The 17,700-nt window shown below is 28.1% G+C and overlaps 2 long non-coding RNA genes across 5 annotated transcripts in view; one reads left to right on the forward strand and one right to left on the reverse strand.

Moving 5' to 3' along the window:
• The first annotated feature begins 216 nt into the window (after positions 1 to 216).
• Positions 217 to 17,700, forward strand: part of LOC126550247 (uncharacterized) — a 42,314-nt gene continuing 24,830 nt past the window's right edge. For both annotated transcript variants that reach the window (XR_007604289.1, XR_007604290.1), the window contains exons 1-2: positions 217 to 1,495; positions 9,421 to 9,520. This is a non-coding gene — a long non-coding RNA (uncharacterized LOC126550247). The remainder of the gene's footprint in view (positions 1,496 to 9,420; positions 9,521 to 17,700) is intronic.
• LOC126550246 (uncharacterized) overlaps positions 3,486 to 17,700 on the reverse strand; it is a 51,839-nt gene continuing 37,624 nt past the window's right edge. The window contains exons 5-8 of one of the 3 annotated variants that reach the window (XR_007604287.1): positions 11,720 to 11,826; positions 10,207 to 10,299; positions 7,982 to 8,125; positions 3,486 to 3,878 (exon numbers count right to left, since the gene is read on the reverse strand). This is a non-coding gene — a long non-coding RNA (uncharacterized LOC126550246). Of the gene's footprint in view, positions 3,879 to 7,981; positions 8,126 to 10,054; positions 10,147 to 10,206; positions 10,300 to 11,719; positions 11,827 to 17,700 lie in introns of those variants that run through there. The other 2 variants (XR_007604286.1, XR_007604288.1) reach the window with 2 other exon arrangements.

The following is a 17,700-nucleotide window of genomic DNA, read 5'->3' on the forward strand; positions in this document are numbered from 1 at the left end:
AACTTTATGAGTAAAGCCATTAATGCAGAATAACCATTATACAATTTTTATTTAATGAAAATGAAAATTTGAAAATTTAAGCTTCACACAATTTATTTGTGTTGATAATTATTAAAATAAATTCAAAATGTATACTGATTATATTTCTAGTTTTCCTAGTCAAGATGTTAACTTAAAAAACTCTAGGTGTTAAAATATATATCAAAAATAGTTTTAGGACAAAAATAATGATCGGAAAAAGTAATATTATTATAATTTTTTATGTACCTATACAACTCCGAGAAAACGTTTATATACGAGTTACGACTCATCAAATAAAAATATATATTTGTTTAAACCAACACGACGCATATCTAATGCACGAAGAAGAATAGTACTTAAATTCAAAATCGTATAAAGTTTATATTTTTTGTCGGTCAATAGGTAAGTACTATATGTAAACCCCGATTTTGTAAGCGGGTTAACCGTCGCGACGGAATCGTTAAATAATAATAAAAAAAAATTATAATGATAATAATATATTATGTTTGTGTATACGTGTGATGTGGAAACAACCGTCGTCATTAAACGCGTGGGCCCTACTCGCCCGCGGCGGCAGAAGCTCGAAAACTAACGATGTATGTATATATATATATGTAGGACGTAGGTGTAAATAGGCCGATATTATGTATTATATTTTAACGGGAAATCCGTTAAACGCGCAGGAGCGAGCAAAAGGTCTCAAGAGAACCGGTCCCCCTTCGGACGGACATTGCAAAATCTCCGTGAAATTTCCATACGGACACGTCGTCGTCGTCGTACTTATATAACGATAATAATAACGAATGCGCGCCAAAAAGACGAGGTCCGCTACCCGGTTATAGGGGGTGGTTGGCTCGAAAGGGGTATGAATTCCGACGCTATAATACGGCGGGTTCGCATATAATAGACATACGCGTAATTTGTGCGGGTACCTATACGCCGATCGAGTGTGCATGCATAATATACATATATTATATTATTTGCGCAAGTGTGGCGGGTGCGTATGTGTGGGAAGAAGACACACGTTCGGCGCGGGAGGGTATACGTGCGGACAATGCGAACGCACCGTGGGAGTCGTCGGGGCGTTTATGGACCGGGCGAACCGGTCCCCGGACCGCGCAGCATCCCGCCGAAAGGTAACACTACAAACATTTCGCACGGTGAGAGAGACTTATTAATATTACGCGTGTACACCCCCTATTTATATATATGTATATTGTATACATACGTTCTTGTCTGGACACCGGCATCATATATATAGTAATATCGTAATTAGCATATACGTCATATACCTACATACGAAGACGACGGTTATTGTAATTTTCGCAGTCCTATATAAGCCATCGAGACGGGTTGTTACCGTTTTTGTATCGGTGTCGATACCATTCCAACGACGTCTACCGCTGCTGCTTATTCTGTTGCTGTCTGCTGCTGCTGCTGCTGCTGTCATACTACGCGTTATCGACCATCAGAGGTAAGCCCTGTTATTCGCATAAAACATTATATATAAATAGATAATATGCGTTTCTCTACCGTTATGAAATCTCAAAAAACACTTCGTTGACTTACTATTGTCGAAACGAGTACGATTATTATATATTTGTTAAAAATATCTCTCTATTATGATACCTTGGGAAATCAAATGAGTATCGGGTCCGATTTTTTCCTCGAGATTCTCTGCTATGTCGTCTTGTTTTATATTAATTGTTCACATCATGATTGTATCTGAATGACGTAATTGTTTTATTAAGTCCATAATGACATAATATATTGCATATCATATAGAAATTCATTATTATTAGAAGGTGTTATATTATTTGTAATTACCCGCGTAATCTTAAAAATCAAATTAAATTAGCAAGTATAATATATTGATGGGACATTAATTTCTTCAAATAAATCGGTCGTTTACTTTATATATTGTTACGTTTTATCACACGGGTAATAGTATTATAATTCGTTGTATTTTTATAATATTATAGACATTTAATTTTAACTTAAAAATTATATTTTTATCGCAGCATTGGATGAAAAGATAAAAATGTAGAAATATAGGTAATGAAAAAATATTATAATGCTTATTGTAATGTATTGAATAGTGCATTAGTACTTAATTAAATGTGTAGGTTGAAAAATAAATAAATGCGAATTATGAATTTTTTTTCTCGAGTATAATAACGTAATTATAAACTAATATAATATGTAAGACTTTAAGGATTTTCAAAACAAATTAAAACTTGAAAAATCATATTTATTCTCACTTATTGAAATAATAATTAATAGATGGACCTTTATATATTTTATTTCAATGCAGCATAATATATAATATAATAATACAGACTTTTAAAAAGGGTGTTTTGGGATTTTCAATTAGTATATAGTGATATTTATGGAAAGTTCATTATACTATCTACTATACCCATATTATATTCAATCCTTTGAATAAAATATTAATCATTCAGTGAATATTCATGATTAATACGTTGACACTTTTCTTACAACATTAATTTGAAATATGGATTAAAATAAAGACTATATGCATAAGGTAACCATCATAACCATTAACCACACAATAATAAAAACGAATTGACGATTGCAAAAACGATTTGGGTAGCATTTATATACGATTTTGATATAAGTAGAAATATATGATATATATATAGAAAGTTTCACTTTAACTCATCAGTTGAGTGTACAAACGACTTTAATAATTTATTTTCGTTTTTAATTACGAGTTTTATTTTGCAATATTTCGGCGTTTTATAAAAGTTTACATTGTATAATACATGTGTATAATTATACTATCTCAAAGTAATAATAACTATGATGGTTCATGAAACCATCAATTCATATTCATAATATATATATATATATTATATACTTGTAAATAATTTGAGACTGCAGAAAAGCTTTTGTATGTTATGAAAACTAAAAAGCTCGTATGGAAAAGATCAATACTATAAATTTGCTTGAAGTAAAATTTAAATTAATTTTTAGTTCTTTATAAGATATAATATGTTATACCGCCTATTACATAATAAATACAACAATATACAATGGATACATAATGCGTATATATGTCTCTAGTTTAGTATTTATATTATACTTATATAATTTGTAATATCAACTGATTAATATTTATTAAATAATATAATATTTTCAAATTACTTAATAATCGTATTTTCTTCTTAGCCGGTTATCAATCCGTTAGTCTGTACAAATAGTTTACTTGAAGAATCAATAGAAAATTATTAGTTAATTAAGTATATTTTTCTTACATATGTTTTGAATTCGAATTTGAATAATTGAATTATGTTTTATGTTTATTTATTATTCATAAAGATAGTGTAAACATTATTTATCTATTTTTGAATAGGCTATTCAATTTTTAGATTTAATAATTTAGATTTTTTATCTTATCTATTGTTTTTACTAACCTTAGTTAATTATTTATTGGCATTTTGATTTGATATTATAGTATAGGATACTTATAGTTACATTACCTCTTTAACTGCATGTTATTCTTACTGAAAATTATTAAAATCAAAATTTGAATTTTAAAGTGAAAATGCAGGGGAGGGAAAGTATTGAGCAACGCATACTTTTGTGAATTCACCTTGTATTTAGGCTGACATTTTGTAGGTATACAATATGATGATTTTCATTATCATTTTTTTTTTTTTTTAAATATTAAACATTTTTAATTTTTTTTTATTTTAAATATAATTTAAAACAATGTATTTTCCAATTCTTGCGATTTATTTACTACTTAAGTAGTGTCCTGTGATGATTCAATCTTAAGTTTTTCAAATGAAGACATCACGTTTTTACCATAAATTTTTGAATTGATCATTTTTCTGAAAAAATTAAAAATGTCTAAGTACTATTAGTTTTTCACCTATTGAAATGTTTATATAGTTAGATATGTAACAATAATAATAATTTAAGTTCATAAAAATGATTTTAAAAAATATATATAATACCTACTATATTATATCAAGTATTTATTATACTTGGACTATTATTTTTAGATAATATTATAAATCTTAGGTACCTATAGATTAACATCAATTATTAAAATGTTCAAATAACCATAGTTCTAATGTCTTCCAACCCTATATAATCATGCACTTACGTTAATTTAGGTTATTATCCTCGGTACACAAAGTTAAATAATTCAAAAATGAATTGTTCGGATTTTATTTTTGATATACGACAGAATTTTCAGAAAATAATACCTGCCAAATAATTTACAGTAGAAAAGAATGGTTATTATTTGAAAAACAAAAGTTTGTATCTAAGGAATTCGATAAAATATAATCTTTGAATGTATTTAAAAGTTTCAAAAACTAAATTTTGAATAACTGTTTAGTCGATGAAGAATAAAATCGAAAAAACACGCTTGGTGAATCATCATCCTGTAAAATATTATATAAATCAATTCTTATAAATTAAATGGCTAAATATAGTAAAAACCGTACACTGCACGTTGCACAGTCATTGTCAATAATAATATAGGTAATTAATAAAATCAACCTTTCTCGACAACGGGATTACGAATTACTATTCTCGACGCGCGCATTGCCGTCGTGTGTACGAGTGTTTGTGCTGTGTACTCGTGGACGCACGTGTATATATTATTACGTATAAGCGCCAATTTTGCAAAATATTGTAGAAACGTACTGCGTAGGTATATAATATATATATACATCGTAATGATGATTAAACGTATATAATGTACGGGTTTATAGGTATTATAATATATGTGTGTATAATATTTGTGTACGATGAGCGTGCAAAATAAGACGAAATATCCGCAAATTCGGCGCAGTAATATTTACGACGTACCAAATATATACTAAAATTTACAAGGGCTTTAAAAATCACAATTACAATATACCTATAACTATATGGTACCTATGTATATTCAATATTGTATAATATATATATAGGTATACGTAGGTACGTTGAAATCGACGTCGATGAAATATTATTGTATTCGTCGCAAGAAATGGTCACCCTGCTATCACTCTATACGTGCATAGTGTTTGACGGCGTCAGGAAAACGGTAGAAAGAAAATGGGTAAAAAAGTCCCAATAATAATAATAATAAAGTGTGACAGAGGGTTACGGCGGCGGCGGTGGCAAAGAAGCGGCTTTAGTGAGAAAGCAAAAATCGCGGCGGCGCGGTGTGAACCGAACCAGAGAGGCGTGTCTGGCGACCAATAGACGACCGTCGCGGCGCCGCCCGATCTCGACGTTTCCCGCGGCTGACCGACACCGACTCGAACGGCCATTTTTCCGACCCTCGCCGCCGTCGCCGATTTTTTTCCACCCGTTTCTCGACAGGCAAACTAAAAAACACGTACGCCGAAAACGTCGCCGTCGTTTTACTCGACTGCACAGTGTTTAACTTCTCGCTGTACATACGCAGATATACGCGACGACGATGCGTGTTTTTAGTGGCACGAAATACTTAAAAAATAATATTATAGCATGTATACCTATTATACTTTTGCGAACGGTTTTCCAATTTATGTATAAAGATACTGCAGGGTGATTCAAAATTTATGTTACAGCTATATTTTATCATAAAAATATTTATAATAGAGAAAAATGTTTAATGTCAATTTTTTTTTTCGTCCTGAAATACCTAAAATTATAAGTAGTTTATAAATATATTTTACTTGCGGGGGGGGGGGGGGTAAGTCAACTTTAGAAATTCAAATGATAACCTATACCTACGTCATGTTTGTAATCCTAATGTGAAGATTTTTTTTCGGAGTATTTCGATACAATGTAAATCAAAATTCAGACAAATACCTTAGTTTATGAGTTATAAGTTATACGTATTAAAGTTTTCATAAACGGAGTTGAGTATAGCCGTACAATGTATAGCATAGATACTACAGGATACAATGTTGGTCTGTAACTTTACTCACCTAAACTTTGATTAATACTTCTCAAAACTCATTATTCGTTTGAATTTCTCTTTTTATGTATTGAAATAATCCAAAAGTTCTTGACATTGTGATCACAAAAAAAAATATAAGTTCTCATATGGATTCCTTAAATTCTACCTCCAAAATCGTCCTAATAAATAAAAAAAACAAAAATGTCTAATCATCTTAGATATTTCTTCTTTTGTAAGTGTTTCTCTATACTATAAATATTTTATTGTACAAATACCATATAATATGTTGAATTGTTGAATATCTTTATACTGAGTATACAATATAATATAGCTGATAAGTTTACAAATGCCCCAGAAACACCGAATATATGACTCACTTAATATGCATGTACATAATTCATAGAATTTATTTCGTTAACATTGTCATCGGCTGATGCACTATGCGTGTGTACTTAGCTATATTACCTATATTATATATCATCATTATATAATATACAGTGTCCTAGTCATCCAATATAATATTGTGCATCACGATATAAATTATATGATATATATTAAAATTATAATACATTATTCTATAACTGTATGATCTTAATATTTGTACAACAGTCAAACAAATTTAAACTCAATGTCGCCATAAACTCCGATAAAGAAAAGCTATCTTGTTATCTTATAGAAGATATTTTCTAAATTCCTCAATCAGTAATCACTAACCAGTGGATCACCTGATTCATTTATAATACTTCTAATAAACGTTTTATTTATAATAGAATATAAATTGACTTTCTTTAAATCAGTTGAGTATGCCTACTCAAATTTACTCAAATATTCAATTGTATGGATAGTAAATATATCTATTATATGATTTTTATAATTATTTTATAAATACTTGCATGATATATATAAATAGGTATATAATAGGTATAATAGGTACTTAAAATCTGGTGCGCTCATACACAGCGCTAAGGGGTATCAGGGATGGCTTTAGCCCCCTCTATAAAATTTGTCAAGCACTCTCACCAGCCCTCTCCCCACAAAAGAAAAAATGAAACACAACGTCATATGTTATTTTTACAAGAACTATAAATTATTATTTTTTTAATATTGATAATTTAAATAATTACTTTCATAGTTTAATTTCCTTGAGTACTTTATATTATTATACTTTACACCATTATATTATGCTACTATTTATTATTTATTAATGCATTTTATTTTTAAATCATTTCAGACGTTTTATGACGTCACTATACTTCAGAATGTCATATCCTCATACCTAGTTCATACATTTTAGATTGTAGATTTACATATTTAATAAGTTAATAATTATTTTTTAAGCTGTATAGTATAAGAATATAGTAATATATTTAATTGCATTTTTTAATAACCTTTGAATGAATATATAATTAAGTTTTGGTTGTAATGAAAAAAAATTTGTTCATATAAGTAGTCCATTAAATTTATAATTATTTTTAGTTCAAATTTTCAAAATAATCTATATTTAAGAAGAACACATAAGTATTTATATTTAAATGTGTCTATGTATTATTTTAAATAGATCTATAATATTTTATAACAATTATATAGTAGCTCTCTACAATATGTACTTTAAAGTCTATGTTAAAATGTTCTCTATTCACACAAAAAACATTATATAGGTAGTATTTAAAAAACGTTGATAATTATTTAAAAGTTCATAGATATTATAAACTTAGAACTTAAACTACTGACAGTATTTAAAAAAGTTAAAAGTGTCCTATAGTCATAGCTATACCTATTATGTAAAATGAAGTATAATTATTTATCTGAGAAATCACTATACTTTTAAAAACAATCCTACCTCATGTAAAAAAAGTATCTGTTCCACTCCTTACTCACTGGTAAAAAAATTCTATCACCTGAGTGGATCATAAATATTAAGGATTATAATACTTATACATATACCTTATTCAATAATACAATGTTATTTTGAAGTAAATATACATGATAATCACCTGAACTGCAAACTTTAGTGTATTGTATATAGACATATAGTGTTACACATACCTTTATTATACTAGTTAGACATTATTTAGACACAATCACTTTCTGTAATACATTTTGAATGTTTGTATTTAAAACTGACATGGAATTTGTTTTTTGATTACTTTCGGGTTCTCATACTCCTCCATCTCCTCCGTGTTCTAAGAACTTAAAATTATAAAAAATAAAAAAAAAATTACAATCACTTATAAACTATAATATAGTTATCTATATATACTATTACTCTAGAAAATGAACTATCCATAACACAATAAGACGTTTAGGTATGATATCTATAATCTATACGCTAATAGCTTCACACATAGGTATAATAGGTATATAGGTATATAGCATAAATATACGAATACGAGTTTCCATAAGCTATATAATTTTAAATAAATTACAAATATTTTATAATATTTATAAATTGCCAGTAGTATATGACTACTAAGAGTTAAAAGACTAACAATATATATATATAACTATAATACAGTCATAATTGTACGTTTATATTATATGGAATGCATATTTCTATGTGTATTTCAGCACACATTATCATTATTTGAACTATATTATAGACACATTTTGATCGAATTACATTTGGAAGTGCAAAATTTCACATACAGTTGAAATATAAATAAGTATAAATATATTATTAGAATAAATTAATACATATAAAAAATAAATAATATCTACCTATAACATATTATAATACTATATTTTACCATATTCTATAAATATACATATTATAATGCATAGAGAGACACTATAAAACCTTTAAGTTTTAGTAATCTGCCAATTGATTGACGTATGATATAAAAATAATTTATCTCAATTTAGTTCAAACTATAAAAAAAAAAAAAAAATGTTTCCTATATAATATTATAATATTTATAATACACATAGATATAGCTGTTTCTTTATAATAGTATACGACATTTATTTTTACTCATGTGTGTGTGTGTGTGTGTGTGTGTTGTGTGTGTGTGTGTAATATAATATAATATATTTAAGGAGTTAGCTACCTACATCTATACTCATGAGTCATGATAAATTATAATAATTTACATATAAAATTAACTTTATTCTTAGAATCATGAGTACCAAATAGTAAGGGAGTACAACTATGTGTACATATTATGGTGATATAATACCTAATATATTATAAGGAATACATTTTGACATGTACCTATGTATTTTGTATTTTTTTTTGACTTGAGCATTCTAAGTAGATTTGATATATATAAATAATAATTGCATAATTCGTACCATGCTAAGATAAAATTTCATTTTCTTATTAGAAAATGTCATTATTTCCTAAATGTTGACATTTTCAGTAATATGCATTGTTTACTTTTATATCTATTATATTTTATCTTATCTTGATAATGTTTGGTCATTGACGCCCAATAATATATTATAAGTAATAAATCTAATACAAAACAATATCAATTTTGTTTCAGTTTTAAAATAATGAAAAACGACGGTGAAAAATATCGACTGCTCACCATATTTTTACATAATAATATATTATTATTGTGGCGTACCCTGTTGGAGTATACGGTAAGGTTACATGATTTTGTATTTTATATTATATTATTCTTTTTGATCTACGCATTATACACTGAGAACAAACTGGGAGTACGGGAAAAAAATAACCACGACGAAAGGGTGTGGAGGGTGGGGGTTTAACCGAGTGACAAGATTGGCCGACGTGCGGTTCGTAGCTCCGCCGTTTTATGGATTTTCACTCGGTATCGACCCAGACGCACGCGAATGTCGGCGGTAGCGGCGGTCGCCACCGCCGCTACCGTGGGGGAAGTAAAAAAAAAAAAAGAACCCGCGTGTTCATACGATAATATCGTACATAATATTATACGAGTATAGTATTCTTGAAACTATTTTGGCCACCCCTTCGGATTTCATGTACAATCCACGAACGACGTGCTAGATTGATGCTGTAATAGTTATTATTTCAAAACATGCGTACAAATATACGTACATAAATAACTTTGAAATGCATAATTTACATTTTACTCGTATTATAGTTATAGGTACACCACCGTATTATAATATTCTTCATAATATATTGTATCGAATCGATAAAATGATTCATAGTTGTCTGAGACTGTTTCCTGATCCAATATTTAACCCTTTCATGCTTAAGCTTTAAGCATCAGTGCATCACGCTAATGTATAACGATTTACAGTTACATATTATATATAACTGAAAAAATAATGATATTTACTGCAGTTGCTTCACAAAAACTTAAGTTGTAGTGCGAAGTAGCTTTCGACAGTTCAATGCAAATTTACGTCTATTATAATGCACCTTACCTAACCTAGAAAATTACATTTTATTAATAGTTTAATAACATGTATACTGTATAGTATATTAATATGACGTTTTATCACTAATTAGAGTTTATCACTGCTTTTTTGGTAGCCATATAGATTAGGTATAATTAATGACCATACTGCTTAATTTTAATGAAACGTTGTATATACAGAATATAGTTTGAGTATCTATATGTGATAACTTGTGTTTGATTAAATACTGTATTGCTCTAAAGTAGTATCTACAATATTTACCTATACATTTATATATTATAATATATTATTTCAAATTTCAAAACGTGGACAAACATACTTAAACATAAATATCTATAAAACACATATCACACATTCACACATATAGGTATTCGAAGCCACATAGTATTTTTCATAATATTACATTGAACGATCAAATTCACTTTTTGAAGCCAGCTATTTCCTAATTATATATATATATATTTTTAATACGCTTGTTGAATACAATTAAAAAAAAATGATATTTTAGTTTTTTAGCATTTATTTTAACGCATTCAGTATGTACCTATATAAGTATATAACACAATACTTTAGTCATGCAAAGAAACATTCAATATTTCAATGTGCTTAGACCTTTATAATTATTATTAGAATATAGAAATTAACATTTAACGATAATATATAACGATATATAGGTAATCAGTTTAATTTGTCACTGCTTATATCCTAATTAATTATAAATCATGATGCGTATCGCTTAATTCTAAAATGCACCTATATATACAAGTTATAGCAGGTACTAATATAATGTTTGATAACTTATATTTGACTAAAAACATTATTTTAATGGCAGTATAATTAGTTATATATACTTAATAGTTAATATACATACACATATTAGTTCTTATTTGTTTTATTTTATTTTATAGAATGTTAGAAGTTATTGTAATTGTTATTATTTTATTTATCACGTAAACGTAAATACTACTAAAGCTATAAATATATACAACATTGTTATTAATTATCAAGTTCACTAATTAAAGCTGCAGCAATTTAACAATGCATCATATAAGTTAATAGGTAGCTAATGCCTATAATATACTCTGAGTGTAGAATCTACTCTTTGTAGCTAGGCTGCTATTTATTTTAAAGTAGAATATAACAATAATAAGGCACAAATAAAGTATTATAATTAAACTGCAATGAAATATTAATGCAACTTTGTCATAAAAATGTACGATACAACTACAAATGTTTTTTCATCTAAATATTAAGCACTGAATGTTGACTATTTAAACAAACTTTTAATTTTAAATAATATATATAACAATTAAAAAAATATATTCTAAAAAATTCATACACTGACTTAATCAAGAAAACATTTAAAGATTTTGAACTTTTTAGTTATCTGTAGTCGAATATATATTTTTCAATTAAAAATAAGGTACTTACGAATTACGATATTTCAAAGTCATCAATCAAACTGATAGCCCGAAAAATATGTTTTTGATAATTGTTTTGAGTTTAACTGATTAACACTGGATGTATCATCTTTAAACCTTAAAAAAGGAAAATTATAAATATAATTTTAATTAAGACACAAATATTTAAATTTAATTTTAATTTAGTCAAGAAAATTCTCAATAATTGTTTGTAGTACTATTCACAACCTAATATAGCATCTTAATGAATACAATCATTTATGAATACTTATACTTAAATTAAAAATTGACTTTAAAATGTTTATAATATACTTTAATTGTATAAATAATTAAATTTTCAAAAAAAAAAAAAATAATTAATTAAAATTGACAATTTTTTGTACTACTCAAAATTACTCAAAAAATGTTTTACCAATAGTACTAAATAAATATATAAGGCATAAACCTAATAACTTTTAAAAATTAAAATACTTTTAACAAGTGAAAATAAATCCTAATTGATAAAAAAAATACATTAACTTAATCTAAACTTATCCATACAGTGACTTAATGATAATTAATAGTTTTAGAATATACAAAAATATTATTTATTACACATTGCACAGGTATTTCTATGCTTGACATAGTACACTATATAATATTAAAATAGTATAATATATGTATATAGTACCTAGATGTAAAAATAAAATTATAATAAAATTGCTACATACCATTTTAATAAACGAATTTCAGTACTACATATTTTCTTACTATTGTATTCTGCTATTAAATCACAAACTATTTCACTAGTTAAGCGTTTAATTTTACGTATAAGTAGATATTTAGATTATATAGTTTATATAAACGGAATGTGCAAAAACGAAAATATTGTTGCAACATAATCAATAAATATATTTGTTATTTGAAAATTTCATTAATTGCTTTTAACTTTAGTGGATTTTTAGATTACAGCTAGGACATGTTTTCTGTTTTATTTTATGTCTAATAAAGTACTATCTAATTGTAACTTAAAACATGATATAGTCGTATTTATCTTATGTATTAGTGTTCTATTGCATTCTATTTAGAACCGTGCAAATAGATAAACAACGCACAGTAAACGAATACGAACGGATTAATCGCACATTGTTACGGCTTAATCGAAGTGTTGGTTGGGTAATTTATACCCAACAACGTTTAGAAGCGTATGTAATTGATTTAGCTATGAGGATTCGATTTGTGATCAAGTTGTATAATATTATTTAATTTGAATTGCGCCTTACTAAATTCTATGTGCGTGCAATTTAAATGATAAACCACATTCGCAAGGCTTTGATTGTATTCACCACAACCTATAATTTATTTATCGGCAAATAAAAAGCTTTGTAACATATTAAATAATAGCTTGATTGTTAATATTTAGCCATCAGAAAGCATAATCCGCGATATAAATTAGTCAGTTATAATTAAAATTTGTAATTTTATATTTTTCTTCTTGGATAATTTGTTTTTATATACTATAAATGTTAGGGTATACTTTACATGCGCTCGGAGCTTATTTGTGGTTAATCATCAGGGATTTATTGCTCGCGCTTTATATAGTAATCCCTTAATACACTTATAATACAGCGTAATGAACATTAGTTGCTTGTTTTATTTAATGATATATTTTGATACCAAAAAAATGTACATCTTAAAGCGAATCACGTTAATAAAAAATAAGAAAAAGGTTATTAAATATCATTATCGTTTTATAGTTTAATTCAATACCTACTAGTTTAAATAAATAAATATATTATAATTTAAGTATTTTATTTAGATATTATAGGTTAATATGATCATATCATTATTTGTGTAAGAAATAATCTTTTTTTTTCATTTTTGACTACTTTGCTGGTAATTATAGTTAGTAGTTTATCATTTTATTTTTGTTATGTTCATTCAAAAATTATTGTTTTTATTAGTTAGCAGCGCAAAAAACACAATGTTTTGGCTTTCGTTCCGTATATCACAAAAATAAGTATCAAAGATTTGAAGTATGCACGTTAGTAAAGCAATGTTCATTGTAAATATTTAAGGCTAAAATATTACCTATTAAAAGTTTATCAAATTATGTTTCTTTTTATTTTATAAATTATAAATTATAAATTACCTATTATTGTAGTTTATAATGTTAAGTTGTTGAATTATTAGTAAATATACGGCTTCGTAGTTAACATACCTACACATAAAAACAGTGTTATAATATATTGCATTTGTGCGACAGTAAATCTAATCTAATACATATAAACTATAAAGTATATTATATACTTATATAAATAAATCTTTTTTGATATGCACACTATTTGGCTATTTCACTCAAACTATTTCTTGAATAACATACTTAACAGTTATACCTACTTATAAAAAATACAGTCATTTATAAACAAATTGTTTTTTCTGGTTAGAAAATTTAAAGGTAAAAACTTAAATAAATATTTCACAAATAAAAATGAAATAGTGATATTATTGGTTGATATAAGATATCCTATATACCTAAATAGTTATAAAAGAAACATTTTATAAAGAAATAACAAATATTTAATAATAAATCTATACGGTACATAAATAAGACATAATATTATAATAACTATAACATTATAACGTAATAATATTTTTGGAATAATAACTTTTCAAAATAACGAGTATAGAAATTTCCAACAAGTTTAAATTAAACGTTAACTTCCATTAAATTTGTTGAAATAAAATGAAAATTGCAGATATAATACATTAATACTAAATGAGTTACTAAAAAGTAAAAATCTTGATTTTATATTAATCAGCATCTACAAAAGTGACTTATTAGTTTTATTTGTTATACTAGGTATGCATAAAATCAGGACTTGAATAAAAATGGTTGGCATAGTTTAAAATTACACTTCGAAAGCATACATTGTAATAGCTGCTGGTACTTAATATCTCTACTAAAGAATCTTTATAAAGTAAAGTCCAATAGATAAGTGAATGACAGCAAGGGTAAAAAAATGTATTATTTGACGACATCGTTAGTCAACGTTACAACGATAAAATTACGCGCAGTATCTACAATCTACATTTTATAAATTTTCAAACACATAACACTCTTTAACATAAAATATTAAATTATCATATACTTCTACAGTTTAGTAAAACCCAGTTTTAAAAATGACAGTAAATTAATTGATGCAAGAACGTGTAATTTAATATGTACCTAATACCTATAATATATCGTACAAAATCCGCGTATTGTGTATTTTAATCATTCATTTGAGGACGAAACTTGGAAAGATTTTAATTAGTGTAGTAATAACATGGGTATAAAAGTTAAGTAATCATCGACAAAGGAAAAATAATATTTTTTTCGATAAGACATGCTTGTTGTGCATCAATAAAAAAAGGATTATTTTTAAAACCTTGAGCCTTCCACGTATTAACGAGTACACTAGGTATATGTTATAGCTCTTATAGTATTAATATGTGTAAACACAATCACGCGCCGAGGTGGTTTGAGTACACGATTTTTGGTTCAATACACCACCAATATATTAGTGGGGGGGGGGGGGGTGGTGGTGGTGGTGGTGGTTTGATGACCACAATGTACGATTTTTTAATTTTCAATAAAACTATCAAAGATAATCGTGGTTGAAATGATGGATTCAGTAATCAATAATTATGATACTTATCAGTTAACACTGTAAAGTATTATTACATTTATAACACAAATTAAACAAGTTATATTACAAAACACCAACTAAACTAAACTGCCGCGGTGGGGTGAACGGGTGGGTACGATATACACACAAACACACGCACACACAGTGGCGTGTACGCGTATATATACATACATGTTAAGGCGAAAAGTACGCGATATCACGTGCTTTTATGTACAGCAAGTTACGATATTATATTACGCACGTATATAAAATGTGTGTATGCACTATGCATATAATGGAGGGAGAGAGAAAATTCTCGCGCGCGTGTATATATATATATACGAATACTCACTGCACACGGACACACGCTGGGCCATAATTTATTCGGCAGCCTTTGCAAAAACCGCTTTGTACCTGCCCCATTTTCTGGTCGCCGGCGGTCCGGTCCAGAGCTCACCACCGCTCGTCCGCGCCGCTCATCCCTCGTGTCTACCACCCCCGTTATCTCCGTCATCGTCGTCTCCGTCGTCGTCGTCGTCGTTATCGTCATCGTTGCCGTCGCGTTGTGTATATAATACAACACTGTGTCGGGCACACACCGTGTGAACATACACACTCACACATACTTATATGCATATAGGTACAATGCACGGTCGGCACAGCGTACACCCTTTGCGAGCTATATAGGCTCCGAGGACGTTATAAATATATACATATATTATAATATTATTAAATGTAAAGGACTGATGAGCGGGCGGAGGAGAGAACGGCGCCGCCGACACTGGTGTTGGCCCGGGGATTATGTAATTTACAATTCTAATTATTTCGAATATTATACATACTATACGTAGTACCGCTGCAGCTAGTCATAAGAAGAACCTGGACAACGGTCATCGGTCCGGTGCTCACGCAATTTTCGCACAGCACACAATATTATTATATTATCGCGTACACATACTCGCACACTCTCGCCGCTACATTATAATATTTATATTATATAATAGCGTCGCCGCGTGGGATTATTCATGTACACGCATTGCTAAACACTTGCCGCCGCCGCCGCCGCTGTATACACTTTTTCATAATGCAGTAATCAGAAAACTCTCCTATTGTGCGACCGAACTCGTGTGTGTGCGTGTACTGGACCCCGAGATGTGTGGGCACACCCCGCGCACCTTTGGCGTTTCTACTCTCTTGACGTTTTTTTTTAAATATATATTTTTGCTGTTTGAAAATTTCTCCGCTCTCTTTTTTTCTCTTCTTTTATTTATGCGCTGTACCCGGAAGTTTGTGCTCTAATGAATGCCCCCGAAACACTTGAAACGAATAAAATAGCGTGTACATACACCTATATGCGTATATATAATATATAATAGAAGTATGAACATTATTATAATATGCATTGACCGCGTGTAAACACTATTATAATATACGTGTATATATATATGTGTGTATGCGAGTGTATACACGTACGCACGTAGGTGGTACCGCAGGAATACAATCCCTTAATTATCGTCACTGTGCGTTATCGTGTGTATGTGTGTATATATGGAAGCGTATAGGTATTATATAGGTAGATATTATACATATATTATATACATTTCGTATATCGTGTGGTATGATATAACGTGACGATAGCATTAATCACTCCGCGTATGTGTTGATGGTGGAAGGGGTGTATATATGTTTATATGTATACGAATCTCACGCGCGCTCTGCACAGTACTTGCAAAACGTACCTAACATTTTTCTTGACAAAAGTTATTACCGCTATTACAAATAATTCATCCATCTACCCTTATTGTTATCGTATAACCATATATCTAATAATTAAATACGAATATATTGGGTGGTGAATTTTTCATCGGTATTAAGACATCGCTATATCGTTCTTTATAATTGTATTTTCTTTCTAATAAGAATAAATATTTTTTTACATATAATTTTGAATTAATAATACATTTAAAAATATATATATATATATAATCGTTTTAGTTGATTACTTTTTGCCGAAAATATAATTTCTAATATTTCATGGTAGAATATGAAATAAAAATCCATTTATTCGTTTCATTAACGGTTAAGAAAGTAAAAAAACTTATTTTACTCGTGAAGTACATAATTTTAAAAGTAATACAGATTTTTCCAAAATAGCTGTTTTTTTAATTAAAAAAATTAATTAATATAATTAGTAAAAAATAAATATTTTCAAAAACATTCAATCTTTTTTTCAAAATAATGAGTGTTTACCGTTAAAATTATCACCTTGTATACATCATCGTATTTTCTTTGCGCAGATTTAAATCCATAAGTTAATTTTACTGATTGCTACTATATTATG

The sequence above is a fragment of the Aphis gossypii genome, chromosome 2, assembly GCF_020184175.1.
Source record: "Aphis gossypii isolate Hap1 chromosome 2, ASM2018417v2, whole genome shotgun sequence".
Classification (NCBI taxonomy): domain Eukaryota; kingdom Metazoa; phylum Arthropoda; class Insecta; order Hemiptera; family Aphididae; genus Aphis; species Aphis gossypii.